Consider the following 21,507-nt stretch of genomic DNA (forward strand, 5'->3'; position numbering starts at 1 on the left):
TTGGATGAGTGATTTACAATATATATAAGTGTCTGAAATGGATTTGGCCCACAGCTACGAGTCCTCCACCTTTTTATTGAGGCTTTGAAGGGCCTGACATGATCAATAATCTTATTTCAGCTTACTTGGTTTGAGCTTGTTTAATTAGCTTTTCACCTAAAGGCAAAAAAAAGAAATCTAAATCATTGTAACTTGACAAAACCCTTGACCTCAAAGTTAAGCTGGAGTTATACTTCAAAGCATTGCTTATTCTATCTCTGACAGTTAAGAATCAACCGTTTGCACATTAGTCTGGTGCTTAATCTCATTTCACACATCTGCGCATTAGCTTAGATTAGGTTCGGGTCAATATACTGAAATTGGGAAATGCACCTCAACATAAGTCTCACTTTCCAATTTGTTTAGTCTTTTGGCAGTCTACCGTGTGGTTCGATAAAGTCGTGAGAAAAATTACAGAAGCAGAAGTGCAGCATCCCCTTGGCTGACTGCTTTGTAGCTGCCAGTGAAGCTTTAACTAACATCTGTTTGATTTTGTCTCTCTCTCTCTCTCTCTCTCACACACACACACACACACAGACCTTTTGGAATAACTTCAAAATGAAATTGGATCAAGACAGTACAGCTTGTGCAGTCAGGATTGAAATCAGAAGCTGTTAGTTTACTGAAGAGAAGAATAAACAATTTAATCTCCTGCTGTTTGTATTATAATATAATAAATATAAAGTGTCCGTCTGTATATGACACATAGTGTGCATAATGTAAATATTTCAACATATCCTCATACAATGGTCTATTTAACATTGTCAAATGGTCCCATGGACACAGTTAAAACAAACATTTATTGTTGTAAAATTGAACTACTTGGTTAGGTTTAGGCACCAAAACTGCTTGGTTATATTTTGAAGATAGTTTGGTAAATTAGGAACTTAAGTAGATTTCACAGGGGACACAAACAGTGGTCCCCTAGGTGAAAGTTTTTTGGCCGGTCCTCCCTTTGCAGACTTTCTCACCTGACTTCCTCCTTTGCTCCGTCATAATTACTATGACCTCTTGAGGTCAATGCACAGTGCATGCAGTATATACACAATGCAGTGCATTACATTTCATAGGTATTTATAAGTGCTGTAATCAGAGTATTTATACTTGCTGTACAAGTTCATCCAGTGTTCTTAATTTGAAATCCTGCCTAACCAAGAACAGATTCTCAGTGTTGTACCATGTACAGTCTGTAAAGCCCTTTGAGGCAAATCTGTGATTTGTGATTCTGGGCTATTTAAAATGTACTTGACTTGACAACAGTTGGAAGTAAATTAAAAAATATATAGTATATTTGGTATCAGTGCACATGCTGGAGTTGTGAAATATTTCATACAGCCTTGTTCATGTGTCAACAAACACAGTCCTGGAGACATTTAGTGATAAATGTCTTGCGTGATTCAGATTTGTTGCACATTTAAGTTCTTTCTGTAGGTTCTCTGTTTAGCTCTTAAAAAACCCTTTAAATTCAATATTTTATGTCATTTTAGTTTCACTACTTAATAACTCCTGTGAAATAGAGCCTTATGTGCAAAATCTTGTTGGTCACCGATCCACTGAAGTCAAAACATGTTAAAAAACATGTTCAGCTGCTGAAGTAGTAGTCTCATTCAAGAAAACACAGAAAGGTTAAATCCCTGGAATCTTTCCAGCCAGTAAAATTATTCAAGCAACTGGTATTTCACAGTGAACTACCACTTGATATTTAAAGAATAGGTTATTATCTTGCCACGTTTTATCACTGAGCTTTAACACATAGACCCTGGGAGGGATTATTTTGCATTCAAACACCAAAATAAATCTTCTAAATACAGGAAGCTCACACTATGCCACAGTCAAATACCAACAGGTGTGTATGCTCTACAAAGATGGTTGTAAAAACCATCTTTGTAGAGCATCTTTGTAGAGCATACACACCAGTCCATTAGGCTTAATTGGCTTTATTTTGTACAGCTTCTGGTGAACAAGGAGACAAAATAGCAATTCAGCTGAAAAAAGGTTTAATCAGTAGAACATAAAGGCATGGTCGTCTATCCTGTGAGCCTCCTATTACAAAGTGAGATTTATCCTGGTAATTGAATTTTAAGGTCTAATCGGTTTCCCATTGGACTGTGATTAAACCCAGTGAGAGGCTGCAGCAGAGTGGTTTGTTGATGAGAGGTAAAGCTTTTAGTCAGGTTATGTTATTCACAAATGATGGGAATCAACACAATTAACCTAGATTCAACAACAACAAAATAAACAATAGAAAAACAAAAGTCCGTCCTTTTATTCCCATGCTGGCACATCCCTGTGTATTGATGTTTAACCTCTCCTGATCCAGCCTGAGAGAGAAAGAGAGGTCACAGTGGAAATACAGTCAAGGTCAATGACAGACTGCAGGCAGCAGAATGTAACATAGTGATGTCTGTGTGTGTGTCTGCGTGGGTGTGTCAGAGAGAGAGAGAGAGAGAGAGAGAGAGAATACATACACTGTAATGAGTTTATGTAACTACACTAGCACTCATCCGGCTCCTTTGCTCATTCCCAACTTAACAGAAGCAGCAGACAGCATCCTCTCCAAAATTCACATCCCTCCACATTACATTCACTGATACAGATGTTAGATGTGGACCAGATGACTAGAATCTAAACTGAGATTATTTTTGTGTATTTCCTGATAGACTTTGCTCTGGACCAGCGTATTTACACAGTAACAGGGTTTAAATATTTGATGTATGAACAGATTCAGTATTTCTACCCTCAAATAAATAATTCTGATCCTCAAAATGCAAAATTCAATGCCTCAGATGAGCACAATTGATTTATTTGATGGTGGGGAGGCGAAGTTAGCCATTTTATGTCAGTTTGGAGGCAGCATTAATACACTTTTTCGACCAGAGCCGGCCGGCTCAACTTGTGAACCAGCTCTGAACCCGTTTGCTTTGCCACAGGCTCTAGAGCCACGTCATTACGTCACTGCTTACGTCTGTATATGTCTCCGCCCTCTCGCAAATATAATAACGGCAGGCTACATGTCTCTACAACACATCTGTGCTGCTCATTTTAATCACTATGGATGCCGAATACATTCTTATTAACACTGAACGTAAGATGTTAATGTCGGACTTCTTTGTAAGCTAACGTTAGCCTGCGATCGCTAGCGTGCTAACGTTAGTGGGCACGCTCAGCACGCTAACATTAGCATGCTAGCTCGCCCCTATCAATCACATTGCAGTTAAACAAATCAAATAAATGAATGATCGTTGTGTGAATGAATTCTTGATGGTGGCAGGTGGCACCGTTGTAGGATAGCCTCTGCCACCAGTATGAATGTGTGTGAATGGGTGAATGAGCGCAGTCTGTAGTGTAAAGCGATTTGAGTCGTCACAAATTTACCATTTACTGAGTTCTTGTTTTGAGGTCTTGTTGGTCAGATAGCCCCGCCCCCAGTCCCTGACATAGCGGTTGGCAGTTCAAGCCCAGCAAAGAGTTGGTGCCGCTGTTGAACCGACTCTGGTTGAAAAAGGGCATAATCAGCAGGATAAAAAACAAACAAACAGCTAAAAGCAGTAATTTCTTATTGTCCTTTTCCCATCAGCTCTCTTCCTCATAAATTTGGCTGTTCCACACCACTTCTCCTCTCCTCCATTGCTCTGACTTCACATATGCTGCTACATGCAGTACAAATAAAACGCTGAGGGTTTCAGGTCATCGATGATCTTTATTTGGGCTCAGTAAAGTTTGATATGGGACACACTGTATGTGGACAGGTTCTGGCTGCTGAAGACATAAATCATTAATCTGTGATATCTGCTTGGCTCAACTGGATCCTGAGCTTTTGCTATATTTGACTTCAAGCAGGATTGGCAGACTCTTACAAGTAATTGAACATCATTACATTCAAGCACTCTCCAAATGAGTTCCCACAATGTTGATTAAGCCTATCACTTACAGGGAAAGCTTGCTTTAATTCACAGTATACAGGAGTTGTAATGTTTGTTGCAACTTTCCCGCTCTGGCGCACCCAAAGTGATGCATTTTGCAAAGTGATGCATGGTCCAAGGCAATCCAGACTCTTTGCACTTCTTGTTCCCCGCTGGTGGAACACACTACCAGTTCCTACCAGAGCAGGGGCGTCCCTCTCTACCTTTAAAAAACTCCTGAAGACCCAGCTCTTCAGAGAGCATCTTCTCTCCTAGACCACATGATAAGTCTACTCCTCAAAGAATTGTCACTAGCACTAATAGCTCTTATTGCACTATACCTTGATTGTTTGCTTTTACTCTTCCTGTAAGTCGCTTTGGATAAAAGTGTCTGCTAAATGACTAAATGCTAATGCATTTTACGACAACCAGCCAGAACTAGGGGGGAGGGACTAGCTTGGCATTTCAAGATTTCTTCACAGAGGTGTATTAGTCTTGAAACTCTCAGTTCACCTTTGATCTCCAAGGGGCGTTTTCAATACCGTGTTTTTCTATTAATGAATGTCAATGCACATTTTGAAGATTCTCACGAGACAGGCTTGATGGAAATGCCAAAATTCGAAAAACAGTTAATGTGCTAAAGGGCAGCTCTGCTGGCCGAGACGAGCTGACATTAAAGAAGAATTATACGTTTTCCAATTGAATCGAATTCCTGAAGACATATTTTCTCTCACGGGTGGCCAAGGTTCACCTATTAGCAACCTATTTCTTATTTTTTTCTCTTGCTCAATCTTCTTCTTCTACTTTTTACTGACGGATTAGCCTACAGTATTACATTATACTGCCATCTTCTGACCAAAGTGTGTTTGTGCAGCTTTGTTTATTCGCTCTAAACCAGTTGATGGAAACGTCCCTAGTTCGCATATTTTTTAATGAGACATTTCAAAATTTTGCTTTAAAATTTGATTAAACTTTATTGGAAACTCAGCTAGTGAATGCTGACCAAAATGCCTCTTCATAGACCTACTACCAATCAGAGCAATGATGCATGTGATGTAGCGCTGAGTGACACAAGTTGGGGCAGTGCTTGGTCTGTTATCAAGAAGGGCAAACATGGTGGCTGTGAGACAGGCTTTCCGAAATTACAGCTAAACGGCACACTAAAATGTGTTAAATATAATCCTATCAAACCCACCTGATATGAGATAAACAGTTGTGATTGGCCCGATGGAGACCACATCGTGTGGAAGCCTGTCTGAATGGAAGGCAGTACATCTACCAAAACAAATAAAACATGAGCTTGTAGGATTCGACTGGTTTTCAGGCTACAGAGGGACAAAGCAGCAGCTATATGTCCGGAAACATGAGTATGGCAAAAAATCTGAAGAAGCATCCAAGAAAAGTTTCTGGACTAGATGTTTCAGGTAAACAAGAAGCTTGGCACTCAGAAGAAGTATTACAGTCTGAAAAGAAAGCGTCAGACAGAGAGAATAAACATGGATTACCATTGGGTAGCTTTTCAAAAATAACTCAGGATATTCATGGGTGTTGCAATACTGTTCAGTATTTGTAAAATACTAGTGCAGTCCCGTTCATTTGGCCTTTTCTTACCCTCTGCCCTTATTTGCACATGGAAAGATTAAAGATGTAATGATGAAGCAATCCACAGAACTGGTTTCACATACATTTGTTTCACAGGATTTGCTGACGGTGTGATGCTTTTCCTCTGTGAACCCTCTCGTCTTGAACTACTGCTCTTGATTATGCTAAACACCCATGCCAGTTGTAACCGCCTTATCTACCACAAGCTGCCCATGGGACCTGGGTCTGATTTGACTCATCTTGCATCTTTTCATTTTATTCAATGCAGACAAGCATCCATTTAAAGGAACATGTCCTTGAGCTGTGTCTTTACCTCTGCCAGCAAATTCTCGGAGGCCTTTTTGACAGCTACTTCCAACATTACTCAAGCGCCTCTGCTTAACACAGGGGGGCTGGGGCTTTTGATCACTCTGCTTGACTCTGCTGCTCCCTTGAGGGACAAAAAAAAGTACAAAAAAGTGTGGAAATATAGCTCTGCTACTGTTAGATGACACCATTACAATGCTGTAAAAGACATAACGAAATATCATACAGTCTTATGGATCTGAGAGACTTTATTTCAAGGAACCCCCACAACCCTCGCCTTGTTGTCAATATCATTGATTCAGGTTTGAGCTTGTGAACAAAATACTCTGCCCTGTGACAGGACCCTATCTGTCACTGTTAGCAGTTTGGCAGTGGCGAGTTGTTTGGAAGCATTTAGTTCAGGGTTGTCTTGCAACAAGACCTCCATCTGTCCCCTGCATGTTGTTCCAGCAGTGTTTGTATAAACTGTTGAAATGTAGTCGTAGTATTTTATCCATTCATCACACATATTATATTGTGTATACATAGTATACACAATATATCTTATATAATCTAGAAATCAATAAGTACAACAGTCAACAGTCATTCTGAAGTTTATTTCCCCAGTTTTATGTAATTGACTATAATTTAATGTTAGAGTGATGACACTCTATGCCCCCCTGGGCACAGACATACAATATATCTCCTCTGTATGAGCAAGACATATACTTTATGGCTGTTTAACCTAATTTAGTTGTTGTTTTGTATCTCTTTGTATTAGTTCAGTATTTCTATGTGGATTTGTGTCTCTTTGTACACTCTTAAAACAAATGTGTTAATATCAACACAAATTGTGTCAATTTACAACACACTGGCCCTCATTTATCAAGCGAGCGTAGAAACAAGTGCAGATCCGAGTGTATATTTGGTCTTACGACAGGGTCCACGTGTGATTTATCAAACGATCGTATCTCGCTAATCACAGCGTAAGAATGATCGGCTGTTGATAAATGTGGCGGCTCGAAACATGCGTAATTTAAATACCACGCCCTAATATATACCCGATTCAGAAGACTCGCCTTCAGAGTTTACGACACCGAAGGGCGCAATGCGGCCAAAAGGAGGATTTTTTCACCCTCTAAAGTCAGCTTTATTAGCAAAGTGCACCGTTACAATTAACAAAAGGGGCAATATAGACATATTAAAGAAAAACGCAGCGACGGAGGTTTATGAAATAAAAGTACTTATAGTTATAAACTCAAACAAGTTCAGTGAATATTTTACATTTGGAGCATGGACTTAGAAGTTTTCTGCTTTTTGGTTGAAGGATGTAAACAATGTTTTAAAGTAAGTTTTAATTCAAAAAGAAGAGGAATTTCTCAGTCAGAAAGTGAAACGCTGACGTCCAACAGCTGCAACACAACAAACTAGTTTTGTTTGGCAGCATAAAAAGTGAAAAGGAAGGAAATCAGTGGTGCTGTCGGCAGAGTAGCGGACTATTAAACTCCCGGCGAGGTTTGAGTAATTACATCGTGATATATAAAGCCTAATAATCTATATAATATCCGAATATTGCTATTATTATGATGGAGATATATTATTCACCTCTTTACATTTACTAATAATGATGTCCTAGTGAGAGGAGCGTGTGGCAGCGCTGATTGGAAATGTTTCTATTCAGGCAGCACCGCTGGTGAAGGAGACGCTGACGCTCCAGCGCGGAGCTGGATAATAATAATAATAATAATAATAATAATAATAATAATAACAGTAAACAGCAGAAGACAACAACATTTAATATCCTCGGCTGGTATTCTGTTTAAAGAATTTCACGATCGCAGGGTTTATTTATTTTTGGATTATGTTTTAATGAAAAATGATGTAGTCTAAACATGTTTTGCTTTGTCACTATTAAAAATCAAAACACCACAGAGTTTTATCAGCTCCAGGCATCGATACAATAGTCTAAGATCAATTCTCCGACTCAGACGTGTGGACTTCATGCTGACTCAAATTTGCGTACACGAGCTGAGAGCAGACGTGAGATCTGATCGTACCGTCCGATCACGTCCAAATTGATAAATGCCGAGGCTTGTGTAGAAATCATCTTACGCCCACTTTACGCACACTTTCTGACGTACGCTCGTTTGATAAATGAGGGCCATTGTGTCTAAGGTCCACACATTTTGTAGTACTTTTAACACAATTACTGTGTTGAGATTTTAACACATGGTTTGTGTTTGATTTTTGAACACAGTGACTGTGTCAAATATAACACAATATGTGTTGTCCTTATATCAACACATTGTTGTGGTATCCATGTGTTAATTATTGCTAAGGATTTGAATTCAAATAAGCAGGAGCCCAACTGTAGAAGAAAAGTTATAATTTATTGAACAAATTGTATTATCTTTCAAAATTTCATCACATGTCTATAGTTCAAATGTTTACGTTTAGTATACATAAATAACATTACTACATGTTCCCATAACATGTATTAACACATAAACACTTTTTTGGTATACAATTATATACAAAAACTAGCAGCAACCTTTATAAAAAACATCCTTGATTTAGTGCATATGGTGCCAGACTTTTCATATTCTCCAAGTATGTCTGGAGCATTACCTTGGATGAGTGTTTCGAGTGCCCCCAATCCACTGTCATTATGGTCAGGTCACAAATTGGTCTGTCTTGGCTGAGGGTTCGGCAGGGTAGCAGGCTGAAGTAAACATAAACAAAACAGAAAAATGTATGAACCATCAGCACAGTTCAAAATGAAATACAACTTAATAATAAATTACAGGATTGGACAATTATTTGAAAATTAACCAAGTCTCAGTCAAAGCTTCCTTATCTCAGGGACTTACCAGACATGTTAATTCAGTCTAGGTTAGTCTTATCCAAACTCGCCTATTTCATTCAAATGAGGGACACTGAATAAGCTATTTGTAAGCTGTATGAATGGATGTTAGCATACAGCTAGCTAGCAATGATAGCTACACTGTCCGCTTCAGGGCTAATTAAACCACAATCATTTATCCAGATGACCTTTTTTAACCAACATTAGCCATTAAGCTGACATATGTAGTAGGCTTAGCTAGCTAGCAAAATAGCTAAAGTCTGTTAAAACCAGGGCTAATTTAGCCATAACTCTAGCCATTTAGCTCGAACAGATAGTTGGCTTAGGTATAGGGTTGCCAACTCCCCGAAAAATAAATAAGGGACACTTCATTGGCAGGGCCGGCCGACCCAATTGCCTTCACCCATCCTGGCGTGGTGAAATTTTTTAGCCCCTTTTTTGTAAGTAAAATGATTTTTTAACAATTTGACTCGAACCTGAATTTAATTAGACTAGATGCATATTTTTGTGTGACATGAATACATGGAAAACAAATGATTATCCAGCAATTCATTTTAACACAAAATAACAATTAGGCCCTGTTTTTCAAAGATGTAGTGGAGTTTGCTGATAACAAATTGATTCACTCCTTTTGTTGGCTTTTAAAATGCAGCATATATGCAGTTGAATGGCCATTTTGGAAGATTATAGCATTCCATAATTCCAAATTGGTTCATTAAAAAGGCATTACATTCATGTCATGAACACATGGGGACGTGGTCTTCAAGAATGCACTGGAGTTTGCTGATAACAAATTGATGTATTTATTTTATTGGAGCAGCATGAATAAAATTGAATGGCTATTTTGGTGTCATGCAGCTGACAAACGGGCCGTAAAGTGCAATGTAATTGCGCACTAAAATTTAAAGTGCAGATGGCGTGACCGCACAACACCGGCACAACGTGCAGTGTGCTTTATAGATGTTATCACGCACTTTTTCCACCCAGGTGCTTCCTTTTACCCATTCTTCAGTATTTTTGCATCCTTTTCTGTTTTTTTCTCGGAGGGGTACTAGACACGTTGCTGCTCGAAGGTGTAGCGTCTGTGTCACTGTCACCTACGCATGCTGCTTTGTTGTCTTCTGCTATCTTCTCCTCGACCAATGGGATGAGCGTATACTGTATCGTCATACTTGTGTGTGAATATGCTGTCAGTTCATTGGTCACAGAGCAGGACGGGGCCTGGGAACAAGTTTACCGTACGTTTCCATATAAAGCGCCCTGTTATTAAATTTTCATTGGCATTTACTGACTGTTTTTTGACTGTCACAATAATACGGGACAAAGTGCGTCCCTTTTCACCTCAACACGGGACGGGTGCTTTTGTTTCTAAATACGGGACGATTCTGTTTATCAAGGGACGGTTGGTAACCCTGCTTAGGTAGCTAGCAAGGGAGCTTTATGATAATCCCCGTTAAAAGCCAGGCCCACCTGAACTTTAATTTGAGTGCTTGAGTTGGTTTGAAGCAGAGGAAAATAAGCGCCATTTAGCATCGCGTGCTAGTTAGCAACTAACAGTGCATGCTAAAGTTAACACTTAATTTGTCCCCATTTAGCCAAGAAGACAGTGACCACATATTCTAGACAGACCGAGCTTATTGTCTCCAAATACAATACACGTATTTTACTAACTGTTTTTAGATAACGTCAATTAAAATAGTGACATTTACCTCTGTTTTCCTGCAGTTGACATCAACGAGACGTTTTTTTTCAAAAGGATTTTCTCCAGTCAGCTGTGCTAGTAGAGATGTTGAAGCAGCGATGTGATTGGTCAATGGTTTAACACATGTTGTGTGTTGCTGCATTCATGTGGTGTCTGATGATCCGAATTCCCAAACAACACACCATTTGTAGAAAATAACACAAAATGTGTCTGCCTGGTAATAACACAAAAAATGTGTCAGCCATCACACATTTGTATTAAGAGTGTAGTTGTTTTGTGTCGTTTTGTAATTTATTGTCACCCACAGCGTCTTTGTGGTTTCTTTTTGTCACTTTGCAGCCGTTTAACATCTTTTTGTAGTTTTGTTGGTCTCCTTGTAGTCTCTTTGTTATTTTATGCTTCTTTGTTGTCATTTTAAGTGTCTCTGTGGTCAGTATGGGTCTCTTTGAGTGACATTTTAAGTGGGCCAGAGGGGAACCTGACACTTTAACCCCTGGAAATCCATTATATCCATTGGCAGCTAGACAACTTACTTTTTGTTGGCATCATGTTTTGAACATATAATTTGTAAAAAAAAAAAAAATTAAAAAAAATTAAAAAAAAATCCCATTTTCTGTTATTAACCTTATGTCTGCATGCTTCAACTGTTAAGGTAACTTGACACATTGACAAGTCTGTGTGTCACAAAAATGAATTAATAAAATAGCTCACTTAATCTAGCACTTATACACCCACTCAACTCTGTGAAGCAATTTGTCTTTATTCTTGTTCCAAGTTTTTCCAACATAAACTTTTAAAAAATGTGTCAGTGCAATGGCATTTATAGGTTAAATTACATTTTATGGCTTCCGGCCAGTGTTTAAAGCTTAAATATTAACTCAGCCTCTCTCTTCGTCCTTCTTTTCTGACTTCCTCTCCTCCCCTCTCCTCTCCCTGAGCAGTGGAGTGAGTCACACTCCCTCTGGTGTGAAGTGCTTTATCTCATCAAGAAATGGATGAAGACAGGTTTTTTTATTGCCTCAATAAGACTACTTCACTCAAGCAGTAAAACAGTGAAACATTAAGTCGCAGTTCTTAAAAAGAAAGTTAGTTAAAGTAGATGCTCTTTCAAAATAAAAGACTTATTCCTGTCATGAATGGTGATTCTGTTGCATTTTGACGAATTGCATGAAATGACAAATAGATGTTCAACTTTACAGGTCCTTAAAAGGGCAGAAGGAAGTTCTGTGTTTCTGTAAACAAGTTTGAAGGAGCAAAGTTGTACTCTCTTGTTATGATACTATGTTTTATTCATAATCACACTGCTGCCTTCCTCTGCCAAGTCTAGGTTGTATGCTCACTCTAAACCTCGTATGCTTGTTGAGTCCAGGTTCTTCTCCATTCATCATTACCATACCACTATAATGCTATATGGTCTTTCAAGTCACATCAGCTTGCTACTCTTCTTCTTAGCTCCTTCCAAACTTTGTTTTGGTGGAATATTTTATCGTATTTTCACTGAAAAATAACATCTTGTCTTGTGTGTAAGGAGGAGTATTAGTGTACTTTTCCTCTATGTGCATTTGTTTATTGAATACACTGCATAACAGTACAACTTGACCTAATTAAAAAAACTCACACTTAAGCACAAACTTGCATTTGAACTTTTTAGTATTACATTCAGCATGCAGGTTTGACAGCACAGAAGCATTTGTTGACTTCCAAGTTAGGTTGCAGCCTGTTGTGGGCCATAAAGTCACTGCAAAGGGACATTTCACAAACAAATAAATAAAGCAATTAAGGAAAACAATAAATTAAAGTAAGAGATTTATGCATACCACATGTCCTGCATCACAGTTTTTATAATGAGATACTAAAGCAGAGGGCATCAGCATATGCTGCTGATTCATGGTCCTGATCACCACCTGTTTTATTCAGTCTCTCTGACTCTGCACAGTCATTCTGATTATATCAATTTCAATGCAGTTTCTCTCTGCATCAATCAATTGTGCAGTCATTAGCACGGACTCGTGCCAACAAGCACTTAAAGAACAAAGACAGTGAGTCTTGGCCTGCTTGCACCTGTTTTCATCAGGTGAATAAAACACACAACCACTAATAAATGCTTTATGTATTCATAACAGCAGGTTGAGTCAAGCTCATTCGCTCCTTGCCACTCTCATTTGTCTAATCATTGCATGTGTTCTCATCACTGCTATAATGGAGTTACAGATGAGGCCAGTCTCACTCCGAGTTAATTGAAGCAGCTCCACATATCTTTATATAGATTAATAAGTCTTTCCAGAAGTACAGTATATGGCTGGTTCTCATGAATATCAAGAGGTATGATAATATCTGTAAATCTTGGAAAGACTGAAACACTATTTTCCATTAGGGGTGAAAGAAGTATTCAGATCCTTCACTGAAGTAAAAGTAGAAGCTAATTTTAATTTCTTTAGACTTTTGGGTAGTTTAATCTACAGCAATCTTATAGAATCTTATTCTAGAAGATCATCATATATTTGTAGCAACAGGAGGCCAGACTACTACAGGGCTGCCAACCATTCACGCTCATATTCACACTTACTGGCAATTTAAAGTCACCAATTGAACTTAAGCTTCTTCATGTATTTGGACTGTAGGAAGAAGCCAGAGGACCCGGAGAGAACCCAGCTCACAAAATCCACACAGAAGGGCCCCGAGCTGGAATCGAACCCGGGTCCCTCTTGCTGTAAGGCAACAGTGACAGTAACCACTGTGAGAATCGGGTATCTCTAAAAATCTGAGCCGTGTCTTGAGCTTTGTGGAAATGAAGTTTCCAGTTAATCCAAGAGGCTTTTTAAATGGTTTATTTAGTTTAAGAAGTAGGAGAATTTTCTAAATGCATAAAAGAACACTTAATCCTTCAGTTTATTAAAGAAAAAAAAAGATCACCAAATTTATGGAGGATTTATGTTGAACATGGTTTGTAGTACAAAATGCCACCAGACCTTTCTTCTTTCAACTCAGATTCTGACACTCCCACCTTATTCTCCTCACCTGCATCTCATTTCCTCATCAACCCTGCAGTACAGGTGCATCTCAATAATATATAATAACAAGAATATCATAGAAAGTTTATTTATGTCAGTAATTAAATTCAAAAAGTGGAAATAACACATTGTAGTGATCCATTACACACAGAATGAAACCTCAGTTGGTAAAGCGGCCGCCCACTGGTCGGATGGATGGTGGTTCAATCCCTGACCACGGCAGCCATAACGGGTGAATGAGCGCAGTCTATAGTGTAAAGCGCTTTGGATAAAAGGGCTAAATAAGTGTAGCGCATTTACCATTTAACTTCTTGTAATTATAATGATTATGGCTTACATTTAACAAAGACCTAAAATTCAGTGCCTCAAAAATATTTTAATATTACAAAAGAGCAATTTTAAAAAGTATGTTTAATATGGAAATGTTGGCCTCTGAAAAGTATGTCCATGAATATGACTTGCTTTGACTATTTGAACTATTGGAAATGGACTTTTCCATGATGTTCTAATTTATTGAAATGCACCTGCACTTATGCCAGACTCTTTTCCCCATTCGCTACAAGTTTTTTCAAAGCTACCATGTGCCTCATGTGCTTTTAACTTTTACCATGTGTAATCAGTCTGTGAATCTGGAACCTCAAATTTGTAACCTGAACCTTGTAATGATGAATTATGATACTGTGATCATATTTATACTATCAGTCCAGAGTGTATCTGCATGTGACTGGGTGCAGCTGCTGCCATTTGTCTGCTCCTGCCCGGTGCTGTGTTTGCCATGTTCTGTGCTGCACTGAGCACCTGTCTCCTCTTTGCCTCCTTTAATTTGTAATTTAATGATTTATGCCCAGACCTCCCGAGGCATAGCCGCTGTGCCCTACTTTAGACTACACAAAGATGTTAGGTGGGATTAAATAATAACTCACTGCACTCCCTCAAATAAATTGCTCTATTGACCAGCCTTTCCCCTTGACAATACCTCATACATTAGAAAGCATCCATACAGAGTTGGTTCACTCAGTTTTGCGATAAATAATTCAGTTTATCCGTTAGTTTTAATCTCCAATACATATGTGTTAAAAGCCTTCAGTATGTAACATGGAGGCATTTGATCTGAGTTTTATTGTGAACATGACATTGGGACTCATAAAGGATATGATATGATATATATAGATACACACACCAACAAATATCATCTTATTTTTAATTTCCATTTTAATTTCTCGGTTTGTTCTTACGTTGTTTGTACCCATTTGCTTATGGGATTCACTAGTGTTTTCTTATTTTTGGTTTTCACTTAATTAAAGGATAATTTTATGACTGGTTGAGAACACTCTACCAAGTTTAAGTTGACCATTTAAGCAACATTAAACTCCCCAATAACACACATAATTAAATTGTGATGACTATATATTATAGATTATTCAAGTTCATCATGTTTACTTACATTTATTTCACTACAGCTGAACTTTCCTTAGTGTTTTTTAGGTGGCATCTCCTCAGTTCTTGGGCAGTGTATTTACACAACAGCTGCCCTTAGGCTGCGGTCACAAACGTAGAAGATGGCAGTGTAATATATAGCTGTAAGCTAAGCCCTGAGTAAACAGTAGAAGTAGAACAGATTGCAAAAAATAGGTTGCTAATTGGACAACTTTGGCCAACTACAACAGAAAATGGAAGGAAGTCTTCAGTATGAGGGGCCATACAAGCCATAATTCATTCTGGTCCTCTCACACACATACATTCTCCTTACACATACATATATTTTCACTCTCACACACATACATTCTCCTCTCACACACATACATTCTCCTTACACATACATATATTTTCACTCTCACACACATACATTCTCCTCTCAAACACATACATTCTCCTTACACATACATATATTTTCACTCTCACACACATACATACATTCTCCTTTCATATACATATATTTTCACTCTCACACACATATATTCTCCTTACACATACATATATTTTCACTTTCACACACATACATTCTCCTTTCACATACATATATTTTCACTCTCACACACATACATTCTCCTTTCACATACATATATTTTCACTCTCACACACATACATACATTCTCCTTTCACATACATATATTTTCACTCTCACACACATACATACATTTTCCTTTCACATACATATATTTTCACTCACACATACATATATTTTCACTCTCATATTTATACATTTTCATATTATAAGTAATATACGTATGTAAAAGGAAAATGTATGTATGTGTGAGTGAAAATATATGTATGTGAAAGGAGAATGTATGTGTGTGAGAGGAGAATGTATGTGTGTGAGAGGAGAATGTATGTATGTGTGTGAGAGTGAAAATATATGTATGTGTAAGGAGAATGTATGTGTGTGAGAGGAGAATGTATGTGTGTGAGAGTGAAAATATATGTATGTGAAAGGAGAATGTATGTGTGTGAGAGTGAAAATATATGTATGTGAAAGGAGAATGTATGTGTGTGAGAGTGAAAATATATGTATGTGTAAGGAGAATGTATGTGTGTGAGAGGACCAGAATGAATTATGGCTTGTACGGCCCCTCATACGAGAAAGACAAATTATGCTCTCAAACTGAAAATCTACGCTCTTGAATAAAGATAGGATAATTCTTCCATATGTGAAAGGAGAATGTATGTGTGTGAGAGTGAAAATATATGTATGTGAAAGGAGAATGTATGTATGTATGTGAGAGTGAAATATATACGTATGTGTAAGGAGAATGTATGTATGTGTGTGAGAGTGAAAATATATGTATGTGTGAGGAGAATGTATGTGTGTGAGAGTGAAAATATATGTATGTGTGAGGAGACTGTATGTATGTGAGAGTGAAATATATACGTATGTGTAAGGAGAATGTATGTATGTGTGTGAGGGTGAAAATATATGTATGTGTAAGGAGAATGTATGTGTGTGAGAGGAGAATGTATGTGTGTGAGAGTGAAAATATATGTATGTGTAAGGAGAATATATGTGTGTGAGAGTGAAAATATATGTATATGAAAGGAGAATGTATGTATGTGTGTGAGAGTGAAAATATATGTATGTGTAAGGAGAATGTATGTGTGTGAGAGTGAAAATATATGTATGTGTAAGGAGAATGTATGTGTGTGAGAGGACCAGAATGAATTATGGCTTGTACAGCCCCTCATACTTCAGGAATTTGATTTGAGTTATAATTGTTTTTTCATGTCAGCTTGTCTTCACCGGCAGAGCGGAAACAGCTGATCAGTCATGAGAGTTAAATGTCTGCTTCGTTTGAACTTATTCGGAAAAAGAGTTTCCATCTTTCGTTTAGCGCATTCAATATTTTTTTTAAATAGACCAAAACCAACTTGAGTAAGCGTAAAAACTATTATGCGCATTTATATCAGAAATAGCAGTTGAAATTTGTTAATGGAAACACCACTTTTGCTGAATATTACTCAGGTCCTGGTCCAGGCGCTTGTCATCTCACGCCTGGACCACTGCATCTCCCTCATGGCAGGACTTCCTGCCAAAGCCATTCGACCTCTGCAACATCCAGAATGCAGCTGCTCGGTTGGTCTTCAATCTTCCCAAATTTTTACACACAACACCCCTCCTCTGCTCCCTCCACTCGTTACAAGTGGCTGCATGGATACACTTCAAGACCCTAGCTCTGGCGTACTCCGCTGCTAATGGCTCAAGCCCTGCTTACATACAGGATCTTGTCAAACTCGCCTCAAAAACTCTTCCAGACTTTTCTCTGTCCTGGCACCCAAATAGTGGAACAAGCTCCCCACCGACATCAGGACCTCAGGATCAGGATCAGTTCAGATCTCTTCCAACAATACCTCGGTTAAGTCATGGTCACCCAATTAAATTAAAAAAAAAAAAATGCTATTCTTCTTGTATCTGTTACAGTTGGCTCTTAAAAGTTATGTACTTACTTTCCTGTGGTTAGGCTAGTACCATCAGGTTGAATGCGCTTTTTGTAAGTCACTTTGGACAAAAGCGTTAATGACCAAATGACATGTAATGTAGTGTAATGTAATGTAATGTATTTGCTTCCTGTTCACTTCCATCCATGCAAAGGTCTGAATAAAGCCTGATTTCAACCGGGCGTGGAACGGCCGCAGAACCGCTGCGCACCAGTTTGCTGATCGCTGCCACTCTAATCAATGAGACCATTCCCACGGCGCCCCTTCTATTTCTGCCGCAAGACTTTGCTAAACCACATCAAGCTCAAGAGCAGATTGCACCAGATAGGAAATTCGACACAGAATCAATGTAATACATTTCCGCCCCCTTTCAAAATAAAACACAATACGCAGTTCATGCAGCCTAAAATACTTCACATCAACATTACGTCTTGACCGGGGGCACCAGATCAGCAATCAATCAATCAAAGGGTCTCAGATGGTCGGCGACATGGACGATGAGACACTGATTGTTGAAGTGGAACAGCATACAATCATTTATGACATAACACAGTCTTTTATAAGGATAGATGGTCAGATGAACAGATCTTCCATGTCGGAGAAGTAAAGTGAACTGTTTGTTGTTATTCCTTTATACACACAGTTTATCACGGGATCTTGCGGTCTCCCGTACGTTCAGGATTATCGTGTGATCTTGCGCGTTTACGGATGGCTTGCTACGCTGCCGTTATGCGCCCGGTGACTTGATGCCGGTCGGAGCAAAACCCCGGCGCAGCCGTTCTGCGGCAGTTTCGCGCCCGGTGGAAATCCCCAGTAAAACATTGCGTCATTGGATTATGTGGAGTTCAACCATGGTGAACTTTGACCATCGATGTAGCAGCCTCAACTAATAACAAAGACGTGTGTGTGTGTGTGTGTGTGTGTGTGGTTGACCCTGCATGGCTGTCGAAGGGACTACAAACCAGCAGCTGTGTGTGTCACATGTGACACACACAGCTGCTGGTTTGGCATGGTCACTCACCTAAATTTACGTATGTGTGACCACTGCTTTATGTAGCTTTAAGGGGGTGTTAACTATACAATTGTGATCAAGCCGGATTCACCATTTAGCACACTAAGAGATGATTGAAATGGTTAGGAAATTTTGGCGAATCTAGAGTTGACTTCTTTTTTTGCTCCTTAACAGAATAGCTGTAGCGATTAGCAGTCATTAGTCTCTGGTTTATTTATTCACATTACTTTTACCCACTGCTAGCACAGGTACCTTCATTATTAATTGGAATCTGTCCAACACATGATGATCTAATAATAATTTCCCTCATTCTTTAAACTAATTCTTCAAACCCCATGACCGCTGCATAATTAAAACAGTCTGAATGTTTTTTTTAAAATAACTATGTATGCTGACAGGAGCCTCCCCTTAATGTAAATTCAACATCTTTCTCCCTTGAAACCATATTTGAAACGTTGTAGCTATATAGTATGTGCTATTCAGTACATGTTTGCCCTCCAGCCATGTTTCTTCCAGAAGGGACGTGAACTCTCCTCCTGGCTCATTAAACCATTAAACTGCCGGCTGCTCTTAAAGGGTTAACGAGAATGATGAGAGAAGCAATGTTGGTCTGACTGTAAAGAAATATTTTTTGGCCCAGGGCTCAATGTAAGGTTGAAAATTGTAAACAATTAAAACTATACAACACTTAGACTCCTTACTGTCTTGGGCATCAAACAGAAAATATATGGAGCTTTTCCTTCTGTTCAGCTTGTTGTTGTTGACGCCTTTAGGCAAGGTCACCAAGCTTATCCGCCTGCCTTGAATATTTCAACATATTCCTATCATAGTTTTCATCAGGAAATCCAAAGAAAATTGCTTTTGTTTATGAGGACAGAATACTCCTGGAGTCTCACGTTCTTAGACTTTTCACCATGGAGTTAATAATAGCATGATGTGTTACCTGTGTTTCATTAAATGAGTGTAAGAAAGCGTAGGCGTATTCTCATTATAGTTCCTTACACCCACTATAAAGGCAGCATACTGTGAGGTCCATGCAGTGTGAAAGTCAGAAGATGAACTCAAGAACCGCTTTAGTACACTAGAAGAAGCCAACTTGCCTTGTTGTCTTAACAGGACAAGAAATATCATAATCAACCAACTGTAACTTGTTAAAAATATTCTATTGATAGTGCTTGACTAACTGCTGCCCTACGGGGTCAACTAGCCAACAGGGAAAAACTGTTCCAGATGGCCAGTCCGGCCCTGATGATTGCGTAATTGTGTTTTGATATTCAGCCAGCTGTGACTAATTGGCTGGCTTATTCATCAATATAGAAAGGTAATCAATGGAATTCTATAAATCACAAAAAGAAAGGTACCGCCACTACCATCATGAGAGAAATATTTGGTACCTGCAGAGATACCATGCATGTGGATACATAAGTGGGCCATTACAGGTATAGATTTAGCCAAAACCTATTCAGAGTAATTTAAGATAGGTAAACATAACAAAATAAGCTTTTCCCACCTTGGTTTAATGCTAATAACAGCACTGTATTAAAAGCAGTGGATGGTAAGTTAAGCATTCTGCGGTTTTAATTGGTTTCCTTAGATACTGTCTTCCATGAATAGTCACTGATTTGCTGGGTTTTGCTGTCTTCACAGCATAATTTTTTGGCCAGGTTGTTGTGACAAATGTTCACATCATTTAAAAATCTTGGCAGAGACGAGACAAAGACCAAGCTTAATTGCTGTGACGGGACAGTTTTCTCATTGAGAGGAAATCTTGCTGAGCATCTATTATTTTCTGCTTCCTTTATTCAAACCCTTAAGCGTAGCATCCAGCAAAGAGAAAATAAAACAAGGCTCATGTTCAACAGCACCACTACTGAAGTTTATTCTCTTTGAAATGGAAATTTTTTCAAATCTATTTTACGCACATCTAATTTTCCTTTGTAAATACTTTTAAATAAACAGTGTTTAACTATTTTAAGGAGGTCCCATTAAAGAAAAGTTGGCTGAATTTAAGCAGTGACTTTGTATAACTAAGCTAATGTTGGTGATAAAAATAAAGTCATCATCACCCCAGTATTCATAAGCACAATCACTGTCTAATCTTTGTAAAACACTCCAACTGTTTAAACATAAACATCTCATGTCCTATTGGATTTATTCAAATTTTTTTTTTTTTTTTACATGAATAGACTTTTACCATTATCAATAAATTAATCCAAAAAGATTAAATTAATGAATGAATCAAATTAAATTGGTCTTGGCAGTGATTGTTCCCATGCTGACACTGTTACAAGACAGACAAGAGGCCATCACAAGTAGTTGAAATGACAGTAAAGGTTTTGACCAGTAGGGGGGTTTGTGAGCACATCAAGGCTTCATGGGGCTTCATCTGGCTGTCACTACCCATCACAAGAGCCAGGAGTTATGCTTAAAAAAAACTCAAGACTTTTTTTTTCAGTCTCAAAAAATAGAATAAGACAAAATAAAATATGAATAAAAAAACTGGTCACAGCTCAAACAGTTCAGTCGCCGCTCTGCCTCTATCAGCCCTCCTCCCCTGTTGTAGAAAGAGTCATCCACACACTAATATAATCCAGGCTGGACTGCTGTAACTCCCTCTACCGAGACATTCTTTCATCTCTCTCATTTCCTGTCCAGCCCTGTTTCAAAACACAGCTGCACAGTTATTAGCTAATGCTGCGTTCGATTGCACTTCCGAGTTCAAAATTCCAACTTCCGAGGTAAATGCGTTTTATTGCTCAACCTCGGAAAACATGGCCGGCCATAGCAAATTGATGTTTGTTTGGATGTCTTTCGAGCATTTAAATATATTATATTATTATTAATATTTTTTTACACTTCTACTGTGCTTTTTTCGTCCTTACTACGCTCACACAAACTCTTTTATTAACAGAGTGGGAGTGCAAATACCACTACAAAGTAATCCTACACTTTTAGTAACACAAATGCTATATTAAACGACATATAACAGACTAAATGTTGAAGATAAAGTGACTGTTTACCTCTCACGGTGTGTGCCCCCATTTTGCTTTGACGTTTTCCCACGTATTTCCGACCTACTCGGGCTGCTTGGATCCTACCCCAATTCCCGAGTCGTAATCCCGAGTTCTATTGCACTTTTCTGACTCGGAGGTCGGATCTTT

General features: G+C 38.5%; 1 long non-coding RNA gene across 4 annotated transcripts; it reads right to left on the minus strand.

Annotated features, from left to right (window-relative positions):
• Positions 1-2,019: 2,019 nt before the first annotated feature.
• On the minus strand, positions 2,020-10,597 carry LOC131986848 (uncharacterized). Of its 4 annotated transcripts, XR_009395714.1 has the most exons (6): positions 10,401-10,597; positions 8,457-8,550; positions 5,857-5,973; positions 5,137-5,216; positions 3,415-3,531; positions 2,020-2,360 (listed from the first exon to the last, which is right to left on the minus strand). It is a non-coding gene; the product is annotated as an uncharacterized LOC131986848 (long non-coding RNA). The 4 variants fall into 4 exon arrangements; XR_009395716.1 differs by lacking the exon at positions 3,415-3,531; XR_009395715.1 differs by lacking the exon at positions 3,415-3,531 and having other exon boundaries at positions 5,137-5,404.
• Between the last annotated feature and the right edge of the window lie 10,910 nt (positions 10,598-21,507).

This window comes from Centropristis striata, chromosome 15, assembly GCF_030273125.1.
Source record: "Centropristis striata isolate RG_2023a ecotype Rhode Island chromosome 15, C.striata_1.0, whole genome shotgun sequence".
Lineage (NCBI taxonomy): Eukaryota > Metazoa > Chordata > Actinopteri > Perciformes > Serranidae > Centropristis > Centropristis striata.